The sequence below is a fragment of the Hippopotamus amphibius genome, chromosome 2 (assembly GCF_030028045.1).
Source record: "Hippopotamus amphibius kiboko isolate mHipAmp2 chromosome 2, mHipAmp2.hap2, whole genome shotgun sequence".
NCBI classification, from domain to species: domain Eukaryota; kingdom Metazoa; phylum Chordata; class Mammalia; order Artiodactyla; family Hippopotamidae; genus Hippopotamus; species Hippopotamus amphibius.
Window position 1 is genome coordinate 19,893,894 of NC_080187.1, and position 13,478 is coordinate 19,907,371.

Genomic DNA, 13,478 nt, shown 5'->3' on the forward strand with positions numbered 1-13,478 from the left:
TGTGCAGTAATGTGTGATAGAAAGATTGTGGAGCCCGTGTTGTCATTTGAATGGTCCCCAGGTGTATTCCCTCAGTGAGGTGCCAGTACTTCTCTGAACCTCAGTTTCTTCATCTGTAAAAAGAGGACAGCATGTGGTACCTATCACACATTCTGGGTAAAAGGATGTAATGAAATAGTGTCTATGAAATCCCTTGCATGGCACCTAATCTAGACTTAATAAAGGAAGGTCCAGCGGTAGCTACAGGTTACGTGATGCCTCATTTCTCTCCACGAGTCCAAAAAGTACTAAGTGTTGTGACAAGCTCAAGCGTGGGTGCCCTGGCCTGGCCGCTTCCCCGCTCCCTCCCACGACTGTGTGTGCCCTAAGGATACCCAATGCATGCTAACCACCAAACTACGGATGACTCAGAGCTTGGAAAGCATCCACAGCAGGCTGGAGAGCAAAGGCGCGGCTTATGTTTCAAAGATTAACTTGTAACTTTTTTTCTTATGGTGGACACCTTGCAGCATTGAGAGGAAATCTTAGTGAACTTTTTTAGGAGAGGCAGTTTAGAAGATGGACCACGCACAGGGCATGAACAGTGTGAAAAAGCTGTGCCCCTGTAGGGCACCGGGGCTGTACCGCCTCCAGACAGCTGGGCACACTCTGGTTGACTCCCCTAAAGAGACTTGGGACTGATCAGTGTTCCCAGTGCTTTTCCCACCTACTGAGAACTAATCCCTTATCTCTCTGCTGGCCCCAAGAAACCCCAAACAACCCAGGCTTTTGAAAGGCTTTATCTCCTCTTTCCAGGAACTGGGCTCAGCCCCTCTGCTCTCTCCCAGGTGCCACTGAGCAGCTGGAGCCCAGCGCCCAGGCAGGCGAGCCCCTGTCTTGTCTTCTTTCCACATTTCCAGCCTGCCCGGGGAGAGCGCCAGAGCGGCTGATTCTGCTCCCCTCGCTCCCTGGGCTTCTGTCTCACAATTAGAAAATCCGTTCGGGGAGCAAAGCAAAAATCACACTTTACTAACAGCTGCTCCCAGTTGGGGGCAGGAGGCGAGGGAAGAGGGAATTCCTAGTTTTGCAATAAATTGTATGCAAATAGGTTCTTTTTCCTGGCAGAGAGCAAGGAGTGAGTGCATCTTTCATGAGCTAACCCTGTTCCGCTGGGAGGGCTGTTCCTTTAATTCACCAACTGAAAAAGTGGGAAAGGATGTCTGGAGGCGAGGCGTCCCATTACAGAGGAAGGAGCTCACTATATAAGCCAGCCAAAGCTGGCTGCACTGGCCACAGCCTGCCTACTGTCACACGCTCTCCCCGCGCAGACACACACCCCTGCCTGTGCTCTGCACAAAGACAGCGGGCTCGGGGTGACACGGGGGCAGCGCACGGGGAGCCCCGCTGCTGACATCCAGGTACTTACTCCATGGAGCCGGTTCACTCAAGGATCTAGGTCTTTCCCAACTGCAGAAAGGTAAGTCTGTTTCACCACATTACTAAAGATCATTATGATAAACTGTATTTCCAGTACCAAGTGGGTTGTGGTTTCCTAATTATAAAACTTTCTGCTTTATCTTGGCTACTAGCAAAATGGGGTATTTGCTATGATCGGATGTACCTTGACTTGTTTTCTACTTGCCCGCTTCCAGTCTTGTAGATTTCTGTCTGACTGTTTTAGTTCTATGAATAGTTCCACGTGCGAGGAACTTTTTAGGAAGTTTTTATCTCTGCCATTCTTCAAGGGGAAAAGTAAGAATTTACTACCTGGCTGATTCACCTGTGAATATTTTTGTTGGAGGGTTAAGGAAGTAGAGTTCGAAAGTGGAGTTTGCTCATGGCCTTCCTTTGAGGTGGGTTAGGCAGAGATTGGTAGAGGATGGTAGAAGAACAATAAAATTTTACATCTCAACAGCCCTTACATTACAGTTGACAAATAGTCCTGCGCCCATCCGCTTGCTCCACAGCATCCACCCTGTAGTCAGACACGGAAAGGAATGAGGGCTGGGGGACAGCACAGAGAAGGTAACTCCTAGGGTCAGCCAGACAAGTGCAGACTACAGGATGGGAATGGTGGACACCGGCTTCTGTTCTGAAGGGTGGGGGGACTCCCCATGGATGCCTCCTGACTCATTGATGGAATTCCCTGGGCTGGGTACCTGGGCATGTTTGGGGTGTTTAGGGCCAGCAGTATCCCGTATCTTTCTAGATATCTAGATATCTTTCTCCCTCCTCACCTCTCATCGCAGAAAGCCCTGAGAAACAACTGCCCCTAGGGATAGGAAGTACACCTCCCCTGGCCGTCTGAAGCCAGGGATTCCCTTAGTGTCCCCACTACCACCACCAGCACCACACACGTGATGCTGGTGAAAATATGAGACCTCTTTGAGCCTCAGTTTTCACTTCTCTAAAATGGGGACAATAACTTCTCTTGTCATTGTGAGAAAATGAAATATAAAGAGATTGGAACTGGAAAAGACCTGGAAGTTTGGGTAACCGCTGTCGTCGCCCAAAACTGCTACCACTTTGGAAGTTAAAAGAGACACTTAGCCAATCTTGGATTGTTTCTTGTGTGTTCCTCACCCCCCACACCCCCTGCTCCCTGTCTTTTTATATCACCAGGTCTGAGGGCTTCTCACTAGCTGGCAGGTGAGACTCTTGGCTGTATTCTACAAGCTGGAGGTTATGTTGGCACCGGCTGGGAGAAAAGGCAGCAGCCTGGATTGGATGTAAATGTCGCGTTCTGATTCCAGAATGCACAAGGTTTTGAGTTTTGGGTATTTGCAGATTCTGAAGCTCTCAGCTATAAAGTACCACACTGCCGGGGGATTCTTGGGAAATGTGTTCCATCCAGACGGAGAGCAGGACAGGGAGCCCCACTTAAAGAATGAAGGCCTCTTTTTCGTTTTTTTGTGGCCCCTTTCCTCTTTTTTTATGGAGATTTGCCGCATGTGCTATAGAAGTAAAACCTGCTGCCCATCCCAGCCAGCTTGCTGCCTTGTCCTGCAGTGGGGCAAGGCCAGCTCGGGAGTGGGGAGAGCTTTGTTTGGTGCTATTGAAAACTGTGGAAAGGTTGTTGGCATCGTGGGCATCCAGCCCTTTGCAGCAGATGGAAGGGAGTGCGCTTTGAACCTGTGCATTGCAGGGAGGTGATGGCGTTTGGGGAAAGAAAATGAATATGAATGTTCTCTGATTTGCTCAGTGTGATTTGGATAAGGATTGAGAGGGGTGTTGCCAAACTCTATAGTTTGTTAAGGTGTTGCTTTTTTTTTTTTCTATGCTTTGAAAAACCTAGCTTCCCTATCTCATCTCCCACTAACTGCCTCTCCCTCCCAAAGTGACCGATTTTCCAGCCCTCAGCTCTGTCATCCATATAAAGAGGATGAGCATCTATGTCTCATAGGGCTCCTGTGACACTCAAGTGAGGTAATATACATCAAACTTGGCACAGTGCCTGGCACATAGTAAGAGCTCAATAAATGGAGATTTTCCTTGGTTTTCCTGCTTATCAATTTACAGGGACTTGTCCAAGATTAATGTTCCAGGACAGTGGTTTTCAAAGTTATGTTTAGCAGCAGAAATAGTCATTAAATGAAACTGAAATGAATTGGCAAAACCCTAACATATGGCAGGTAAATGTGGGGCTGATTTGATTGAAGCAGGGGTGGAGGGTCCAAAACTCACCCCATGGCTCTCAGCCTCTGGGACATCTCCACAGAACCCTGAACATGCAAAACACACTTAAAAAGCATGAAGCCATGTGGCGTGTGTTCGGGCTGCAATTTTGCGCTTTGACAAGGATTGGTGCCGCTCCACGTCCAGTGGAAGTCTGAGCAATTTCCCAAGAAGTACGGTAGACAGACATATATGTGGGGAGTTTAAAATGCTTGGCAAAAGATGATTCTTCTAATTAATTGCAGTGATAGCAATAGACAAAACATATGGAGAACCCACTCTCTAAATCTTTGTATACCTCACCTCACTAAATATCCACGTCTCTGAGAAAGCGACCGTATCTATTTGACAAAGCTTGAAAAGCAGAGAGAATGAGTAACAGAACTCAGAGGGATGGAGCTGGTTCTCAGACCCAGGTGCCCCTGACCCCCAAATCAGAAGCCCATTCCACCACGTTCCTTCTGAATGCTGCTGCTTCTTGAGCTGCCTTTAGAAGGAAAAAAAAATGTTCTTTCTGACTAAATCTGCCCCTCCAGCCAGACTGTGGCCACCCATAAATACAGCGGTAGCCTGATCATATAACCAGAATGGAATTTGGAAAGGGAATTCAAGCTGACAGAATGAAAAACATATCCCCCTTAATCCTACCCTTTCTAAAGCTCACAATGGGGCTCCGAACACCTATTCTCTCCTCCCTCTGGATTTCTACAAACAGTCATGTTTTCTTATAGGAAAAAACATCCAGCCAGCTTAACACATGTCACAAGGAAGTCACGGCAGTTTGAAATGCAGAGAGTAGGGAAGAAACATTTAGTTGACTCAATACACAACTCCCCTGTGATGATAACACACACACACACACACACACACAAAATAAAGTGGAACGTTAACTATGTATCAAATATGTGATAGGAGTGTTTGCCTACGGTTTCTTATCGAATTCTCCCTCTCACACTGCACGTTATGAATGACTAGCCTCATTTTATGACCAGAGAAATCAAGGCCCAAGGAGGTGAAGTGAGGCAACTGAGGATTTCCATAAGTGAGGAGCAGCGTTGGCTTTGAACCCAAACTTTTGGACCAAAACCCTACTATACTTTCCACTATGCTGCATTGCCTCCTGAAGTCAGGCTGGGCAGACCTCTATGGGACCTTGAATGATGTCTTTCGGTGATTAGCAGAGATGGCAGAGAAGCCCTCAGCTGGCATTGGTTGTCTATTGATTTTGCAGAATAGCCCTGCCTATATCATTTTTCATGGTGCTCAGAAAAGGTCAGCTCATGGTGGTGAAATTCTCTGCCTGGAAACAGAAACGTTCAAATTTCAGCCCGCAAGGGAGAAGAATGACACCAGAGGCAGCAGTCAGGTCATTACTGCCGAGTTTCATCCCACCCTTCGCTGTACTCAACAGGTGGGAGCACTGACTGGGAAAGCAGGGCTGTCCCTGTGCCTGCACCCTCTCTGAGACCCAGGTGAACGGAGCATCTGGTTTTAAAAGGGCTGATTGGGAGATGAAGTGAAGTCAGTGTGCCCAGCCTCGAGGCAGTGAATCCCAGGATGATAGGGAATGGTTGTAGGCTCTGCCACAAGTTCCCCTCGGTTATGATTCAATCACTTCTCACTTTGAGAAGATCACAGGGAATCCCCTTGAATTTAATCCCAGGTTAGTGTGAACACCTTCAACATGTGGGAAACATTAGATGAACGCTCCCTTCCAAGAAGGAAACCCCCTCCAAACTCCTGCAAACTCTAGGCAATAATTCCATCCAGGACGAAGAGCAGTGGCCTTCCCTATCATAAGGGGCTCTGCATATCCTGTGACCTTCTTTGCACATAGGAAATAAGCCTGTGTACCTACCTGATTCTAACCCTGGTGACCAGACTATTTTTTTTAGTTATGCCCTGAAGCCTAGACGTGCTCTCTGTTTCCTCCTCTATTGTCTCATTTTTCCGGCTTCTCCTTAACTGTAGCAACAACCTAAGTTCACCACTTCATCACTCCCTTTGACCCTCCATTACAGAAAAAAATTCAGATGCCCACATGGAAAGCAGATCCTAAATGGAAAAACCCTTCCATGTGTATTTTTAGTCTATTGGTGAGTGAAAATGAAAAACATTCTCATGCCAAGTTGTCTCAGATTTTTTTTTTGAAATATCCTGAAATTCACAGGCCCGTAATGATGCAGCCATGGTAACTCAAATAGCTTTGGTTGGTCCTTTAACCTCCCCTATGTCCAGAGCCAGAGATATTTCATAAACTTTGAAAGTAGACAGCCTGTTTCAGAATTAACCACTGACCAACTCTTACCCTGGAGGAGGTGAGTTGGCTGCTACTAACTCCTACGTGAACGTGTCCAGAAAGCGCTTCAAGGAGGGGCTGAGGGGCTGGTGGTAGTAACCAGTATTTACTGAGTGCCCTGCAGGCATTATGCCATCTAATCAGCAACAGCTGCTTCCAGCCAGTATAACTGCCCCTTCCAGCTGCAACCTGGGGGACCTGAGGCTGGCAAAGTGTAAGCAGCTTCCCCAAGGCCACTCAGAGAGTGACTGCCCGAGGCAGAACTCAAACCCGCTTCCAAGTCCTGAGCAAGTGGTTATAACTGTCACGCTCCACACTGACGCCCTATTCATCTCTGACAACAGAGCAGAGCCCAGAAAGAGTCAGAGGCGTGTCTTTCAGAGCCTGGTGTTCTCTTCAGCAGGTGGCCACGGCTGCTCTCCCCAGCTTGCTCCTTCAGGGCCCACTTCCTGCAGGAACTGTAATTAAATAAGTAGTGTATGGTTTCTAGTGTAGTATGTTTCCCCTCCTGGGCTGGAAGCTGCAGGAGGATGAAGCCTGATCCACTCCTCACCCCTCCTGCCAGCCTGAGACGTGAAGCACAGATGCACACGTAAGCAAGGGCTTGCCCTGCAAGAGGGCTTACCTGCCCCTCTGACGGTCCCTGCAGAGGCTCTGCGCTTCCCCCACTGACCTCCTTGCATCATAACTGCCCTGACGATGTCCTTCCCTGCCCCACCTGACTGCACTCCGTTGAGGCCAAGATCATCAGCGAGGCAGGACCGTGTCTGCAGGAGCTTATTCTCCCCAGAGCTTAGCTACCTGCTGGCAGGTGTCCAGGCCCTCCGAAAGGCATTGCTGAAGAAACTCTCGTTGTCCCAAAGGAAACAAACAATAGCACAACGCCGTTTGGCTTCTGAACTGTGTCCTATGATGAATGAAGCGTTTTTACACACCAGGTAGGTTTTTAATAAAGCAGGATTCTCATAAATGTATAAAATAACTTTTCTGTGACCATGCTCAGATTTTCACTAAATAACTAAATGTTATTTCAAAATTAGGTAAACTGAGGCCACAAGAGGTTGTCACTTGCACAAAGTAGAAAGTGGTGGCATTGGGGTTCCTCTCCAGGAACTTCAAAAACTGCCTAACACCCAAACTAGTACCCTAATTGCACTTCTTCCACTGTGTCATTGGGCATTCTGGTATTATTCCCATTTTCCAGATGAGAAAAGAGAGGTAGCAGGCTACTTGCTAGAGGAACAGTCACAGTTTTAAGGAGTGGTTCTGTAGAGAGGGCAATGCTTAATACAAATACGAGAATTTCCAGCGGTAGACCTTTGGGCAAGGGGATACTTTGGAGAGCTTAAATTTAATGCCCCAGGGAGGTGTTCAGGGTAAAACCATATTTAGTAGGTAGAAACAAGATGGGAGACTGAATATTGAGTGCAGGTCAGTATATTTTGGTTCAAAGCTCTATGTCTATGGATGCCACACAGGGGAAGCCTGGCTCATAGCAGTGCCCTGGGGAACTCTGCTAGGCACTTCATGCAGAAGCGACACACTACAGCCAGTGCAAGAGATCCTAGAGCAACACTGGACTCCCTGTCATCCAGAGACTCTCAGGAACACTGCATCCAGCGTAGCACCAAGATACAAAACAACGACAACAATAATAAAGCTTGAGTACATCCAGACAAGGAAGCCATGACTGTCCACCTAGGGAAGAGACAGTCTGGGAGAGGCAAATACCTAAGGAGCTCTGATGCTACAGAAGGAGCCCACCTGCTGGGGAGGTGGCTCATGGTGGGCAGAGACACCTTTCGTGCTGCCCCAAGGATGTGGCCTGCTCTCTGAGGTACCTATGGCCTGGGATGGTCACACAGAGAGAGCTCCGTGTGGCGATGCCACAGAAGAACGCTCCGATTTACAGGTAGGGTGTTTTAAAAGAAAAATTTCCTTCAACCCACAGAATGTTGAAACTAGAAGGGCTTATTGGCAGCCTCCAAGCCAGGGGCTTGGAGACTAAATTTAAAAGGCTGCTCCAAGGTGTTACGGGGGGCTGCCGTGGAGAGATGCAGAGGCCAAGCACTCACCCTCACTTCAACTAAAGCCCCTCCCCTTTTATCTGTTTTGGGCACTGAGCTTCCTCATGAAATGTCATTTGGTGAAAGGCTTCTGTGGCCAAAAAAGAAAAAAAAAGTTTGCTGGCCTGGTTTATCTTCCTTCATTTTAAAGATGCTGAAACTGAGACAGGGAGAAGGGAAAATCCTTCTACAATCTCATGCCAGTTGGCAACAGAGTCAGCACTGAATCCTAGGTCTTCTAACCCATGCTCTTGGAAGACAGGGGCAATATAAAAAATGTCAGAGTTAATACATTCTTTAGAAAGGAAAAATTAGCAGAGTTTGATTCTCTAAACAGCTTTAGCACACACGAACTGAGCCAAGGCGGCCTCTGTGTTAGTGATCTATCGTTGCATAACAAATTCCCACAAAACTTGATCATTTAGAAAAATACGCATTAATTATCCTACAGTTTCTGTAGGTCAGGTTTCCAAGCACAGCTTAGATGGATGCCCTGCTTCATGGTCTCTCCTGAGGCTACAATCACAGGGTTGGCCAGGAGAGGGGTCTCATCTGAAGGCTCAGCAGGGGAATGACCCGTGTCCAAGCTCACTTGTGTGGTTGTCGGCTGGATTCAGTTCCTTGTTGGCTGTTGGCCTGAGGCCACCCTCGCTTTATTGCCACATGGGCCCCTCCAACATAGCCATTTGCTTCATCAAAGCCAGCAAGATAGAGAGAGAGAGCTTGCAAACAAGACAGATATCACAGTCTTGAGTAGCCGAATGGTGGACGTGACATCTTGTTACCTTAGCCATATTCTATTAGTAAGAAGCAAGCCTCTGGGCCACCCCATACTCAAGGAGAATGAATTATACAGAGATGTGACTATCAGGAGGTGGGACCATTGGAGCCAGTCTTAGAATGTGCCTGCTACTGCCTCCAGGGCGCCACTGTCACAAATTTCCAACAACTTCTTATCAATAAGTTCATCCAGCCCACCTGCACTCATATTGATTAGCAGTCAATACTTATGGCAACGACTAGGGTGGACTGTGTCTTATTTAAGCTTCTTATTCGTTTATGAGGTGGAGCCGGGTATCTTGCATTAGGTGTCATCGTTCACTGGGGAGCCGGGATTCCTCTTGAGTACAACCCCAGGGTAGGATCCTCCAAGGCAATGACGTCAAATGCATTTTGTTCAAGGGCAAGACAATTCAAAGTGACCAAAACTGAAACTCACCCATTGTCCCCACCCCCCAACCTATTTCTCTCTTAGCAGATATTATAATGAAGACTAAACTCTAGGATTAATTCCCTCTCCTTTGCCAACTTTTTGTTATTACCTCACTATACATCAAACCTGTGGACTCTACTGCCTCGGCAAGTAAATCAGTTCACTGCCGCCCAGCCTCCCCATCATCAGGCTAATTTAGGCTGCAGCATCCCACAGATGGACCACTGCAGCAGATGCACCACTCCCCATCCTCCAGCCTTCCCTTTCAACCTGTCCCTCAACACTGGGTTGTAGAAATCAACATTCCTAGGCATAAAGCTTTCCAAATGGTTCTCTTTAGGCCATAGGAAGAATTCAAATCCCCAGCCTGGCATTCAGCTTTCTCCATGATCAGGCCCTGGTCTCCAAACAGACCTTGTACCTTCAGATATAACACATGCTTTCCGCACCAACCATTTCATGCTTTTAATGCCCTTCCAAATGTCATTCCTTCTTCCCTAGAATGTCCTTCCCTATGTTTGTCACCTACTCATATTCTTTTTTCAAAATTCCGTTCAGGACCCACCTCCTCCAGGTAGAGAAGATGCCCCTTTACTGTCATCCTATTCCACCCCATGTTTCCATCATCGCTTTATCTTTATGGAATTGCCTGTCTGCTCATAGGTGAATCCCTCCTGCCAATAAAGTTTTTAAAAAGGGAATTTGTGTCTAGTTTATCTAAAGTCAAGTACATTGGAATAAAATCCATTGTCTTCAACAATGAACAGGATTCCTTGCTGTGTCCCAGATTTGGACTTCCCCTTCCTCACCAGAGTTTGTGCAGAAAGCCCAGAACTTGAAATTGTTTTCATGCTTAGCCCTCTAGGCTCTCAACTGTGCAAAGTGATGTCATAACATGTGACAGGGGGAAGCCAGCCCAACCCTGGGACAGGAAACCATCTCAGGATGCAGACTTCAAGGAATGTCCTTGCTTTCAGAGGTGCCCTCCCATCCCCCGCCCCGCCCCCATCAAAGTTTGCACTGCCTGGGAGTTGAAAAACCAGTACCAAGGACAGAGGAGGCCCGTCTGGGGATTTGAGGCTGAGTCACAAGAGACAGTGGAAAATCTGGCAGTTATAATAAGGATCTGTCTTCAACTAGTGGGAGGAAGCAGAGGGTAAAGGAGGGATGAAGATAAGGAGCTCTTTATCTCAGGGCATGGAGAAACTCACAGTGCAGAGAAAGGATTGGGTAATGGTTAAGGTATGACTCTGGCATCAGAAAGCTCTGGGTTTGAGAGCTTGCTATGTGCTCTGAGCCTCATTTTCTTCATCTGTATTAAAGGCAAATAGTAACACGTACAGCATGAGGTTACTGTGGTGATTAAATGACATAGTGCAAGTTCACTGCTTAGCACAGAAATGCTCTCCATATCAACATTCTAATGTTGCTGCTGCTGTTGTTACCTGTTGTCAGAGGAGTTCTTGGCAATAAGACTCCACTAGAGAAGCAGTTCCCAAAAGCGTGTCCTGTAGAACAGCCTTCCCATGAGATGCACCTAAAAAAAGGGTTCCATGGATAAAAGAGTGGAGAACGCTTGACACTGTATCTTGTTCTTGGAAATTCATAGCTCATATGTTCATTCAATATGTAATTCTAAGGTTTAGAGATACAATGGAAAACAAGACATGCAAGGTCCTTCTATTCGTGGAGTTTATGGTGAAAGAAGTAGACAATAAAAAAAAAAGGAATCAAACTTATAGTACAATCTCCGGTAGATACTTGCTAGGAAGAAATCTGAAACGAGGTAAGGGATCAGACAATGGCTGGTGGTGAGAGGGTTGCTCTTTTAACTAGGATGAGACATGGAGATGACCTTTGAGCAGAGATCTGAATGAAATGAGGAAATGAGCTCTGTAGGCAGTGGTGAGGAGTTAGGGTTTCATTCCGAGTGTGATTAGAAGCCAGTGGGAGATCTGAGGTAGAAGAGTGCCTGACCTGAGAGATCCAGCAGCCGTTAACGTTCAGCTTTGTTTAACCCAGTTCCCTCAAACTTATTTGAACACAAACACCCTTGTCCGTAGAACGTCTACCTAAGAACACCTTGGAACACAGTCCAATACATTCTGCACTGGAGCACAGGGGTTCATCGATTTTAAAAGAACTGTAAATTTGCTCTCTAGATCTGGTAAAGAGCCAAACAGACCACTTGGGCTGAAACAGGCAAGCCCAGAGTGGGAAAACCTAGCTCCAGAGGTAGAGACAAGCAGAGGGTCACCCTAATTAGCAGTTCTTTTTGGCTAAGATGATCAGTGAGCACAGCCAGGCTTCAGCACACTCTGGAACTCCATCACAGGCCAAATGAAACTTGCCAACATCTGCCTAGAATCTAATAAGCATTTGCAAACAATACACCTTGGCTTAAGCATGCTCCAAGCGGGGAGGGAGTGTATGAAACTTGAGGTCCAGCCAGAGACTCTGGGAGAAGGACAGAGCTCAAATATTTCTGTGCTTACACATGGACAGCCACCAGATTGCCACTGAAGCTCTGGGAAGTGGAAGCTGAAGGTGTCTGCTCTCTTTATCAAGACGTGCTTCTTTAAGTTTTCACCTTATGTGAGCTGCAGGAAGTTGCTTGATGAGTCACCCCAACGTAGTAATTGAGAGCACACACTTTTGAGTCACAAATCAGGGTCCAAAAGCTGCCTTTGCCTCTTCGGTCAGTCTCGGAACCTCCCTGAGTCTAGATTTAACTTCCAAATAGGCATAATTCTACCTATCTCACCAGGTTGTCATGACAAACGACAAGATAAATGACTACGTGTGTAAAAAAGCACCTGGCATAAGGCTTGGCACAAAATAGGTGTATAGTAGGCTTTCAACAAAATGTTAGTTTCCTTCCTGTCCCATTCAATCTGTATTTGCTTTTATAATAAGTTCATCATTTATTAACTACTATATTCCAGGGAGCACCAGCAAACTATGGGGTGGCAGCCTAGTTTTGTAAACAAAGTTTTATTGGGACACACCCATGCTCATTCATTTATATCATGTTAAGGCTACTTTATCTACTATTGCAGAGTTGAATAGTTGTGACAGATCATCTGGCTGCAAAGCCAAACATATGTACTCTCTGGTCACTTAAGAAAACGTTTACTGACTCCCACCAGTCAGTGTGTTAAATTTATAAATGTAACTTCCAATCACCACAACCTAGCAAGTTGGATATTATTACGCGTCTTTGAATGAAGAGATTGAAGCAGAAATAAAGGTTCATCTAGTAAGTTTTCATCGAAAAACATGAAGCCACACTCTATACCTAAAGGAAGCTTAGAAGAATGATAGAAAAGTTATTCATTTATATGATTCAGCCTCAATTTGCTCCTGACTACCTCCGACTTTTATCTCTCTCAGGCTAAATTTCTTGACTTTCCTGCCATATGCTGAACCAAACAATCCTGGTTAGAAGGGATTCCCTCCCCCCAATCCTGTTTCCTTATCTATTTATTTATTTGTTTGTTCTTATAAGCCCATTCTTTCAAAAATGAGTTGTAATTTCTAGACCCTCTTAAATGCTCTCGTGTCCTAACTAATTTCTTGTAAGCCATACTTTTTTTTTTTTTTTTAGACAGCACATAAGCATGAGGCCCAATTTTCCATAAAGGAAAGATTTTTAAGCTCCCCTCTCTGCTACTTCTCACTTTATCTCCCTCTCACTTACTCACTTTCTCTCCAGGCCAGACTCAAGGAGAGTAGGCTGTTTCCAGGGGCTTTAAAGATTTGCCTGAGACATAGAAATTACAGTGCATTTGGCTTCATGCCTTACCTTCAAGTTCAAAACTGTAAATAAAATATTTATATGCACCCCAAATCCCCAAGATCACTTTCCCAAGCAGTCCCATTTTAGGAATCCAATAACTCTATATCAATGATGGTGGATATCCTGCTGATATTTATTGCATATTTTTAAACTGAACAACGAATCTTGTTTCAAAAGACAACTTGGTATAGCAGAAAAAGCATAGGGTTTGGAATTATAAAGACTGGGTTCTTAATTCTGAGTCAAATGATTACTAACTGGGCAACTTATTTAACCTTCTCAAGCCTTCAATTCTCTTAACAGCAAGATACGAACAGTGCTTCCTAACTCATAACGTTGGTGTCACAGTTACACAGTGTTGCTAAAGTTCCAGGCGCAGGATAAATGTTCAGCTATTCGCCTCACTCTTACTTTAAACTGCTAGAGAGGCTCCGTCCTGGAGCTTCA

The 13,478-nt window shown here is 46.0% G+C and overlaps 1 protein-coding gene across 4 annotated transcripts in view; it reads left to right on the top strand.

Annotated features, from left to right (window-relative positions):
* Positions 1-1,273: 1,273 nt before the first annotated feature.
* TNC (tenascin C) overlaps positions 1,274-13,478 on the top strand; it is a 91,424-nt gene continuing 79,219 nt past the window's right edge. For 2 of the 4 annotated variants that reach the window (XM_057720188.1, XM_057720189.1), the window contains exon 1: positions 1,289-1,456. The gene's annotated coding sequence lies outside the window, so the exon portion shown is untranslated. Of the gene's footprint in view, positions 1,457-13,478 lie in introns of all 4 variants that reach the window. The other 2 variants (XM_057720186.1, XM_057720187.1) reach the window with 2 other exon arrangements.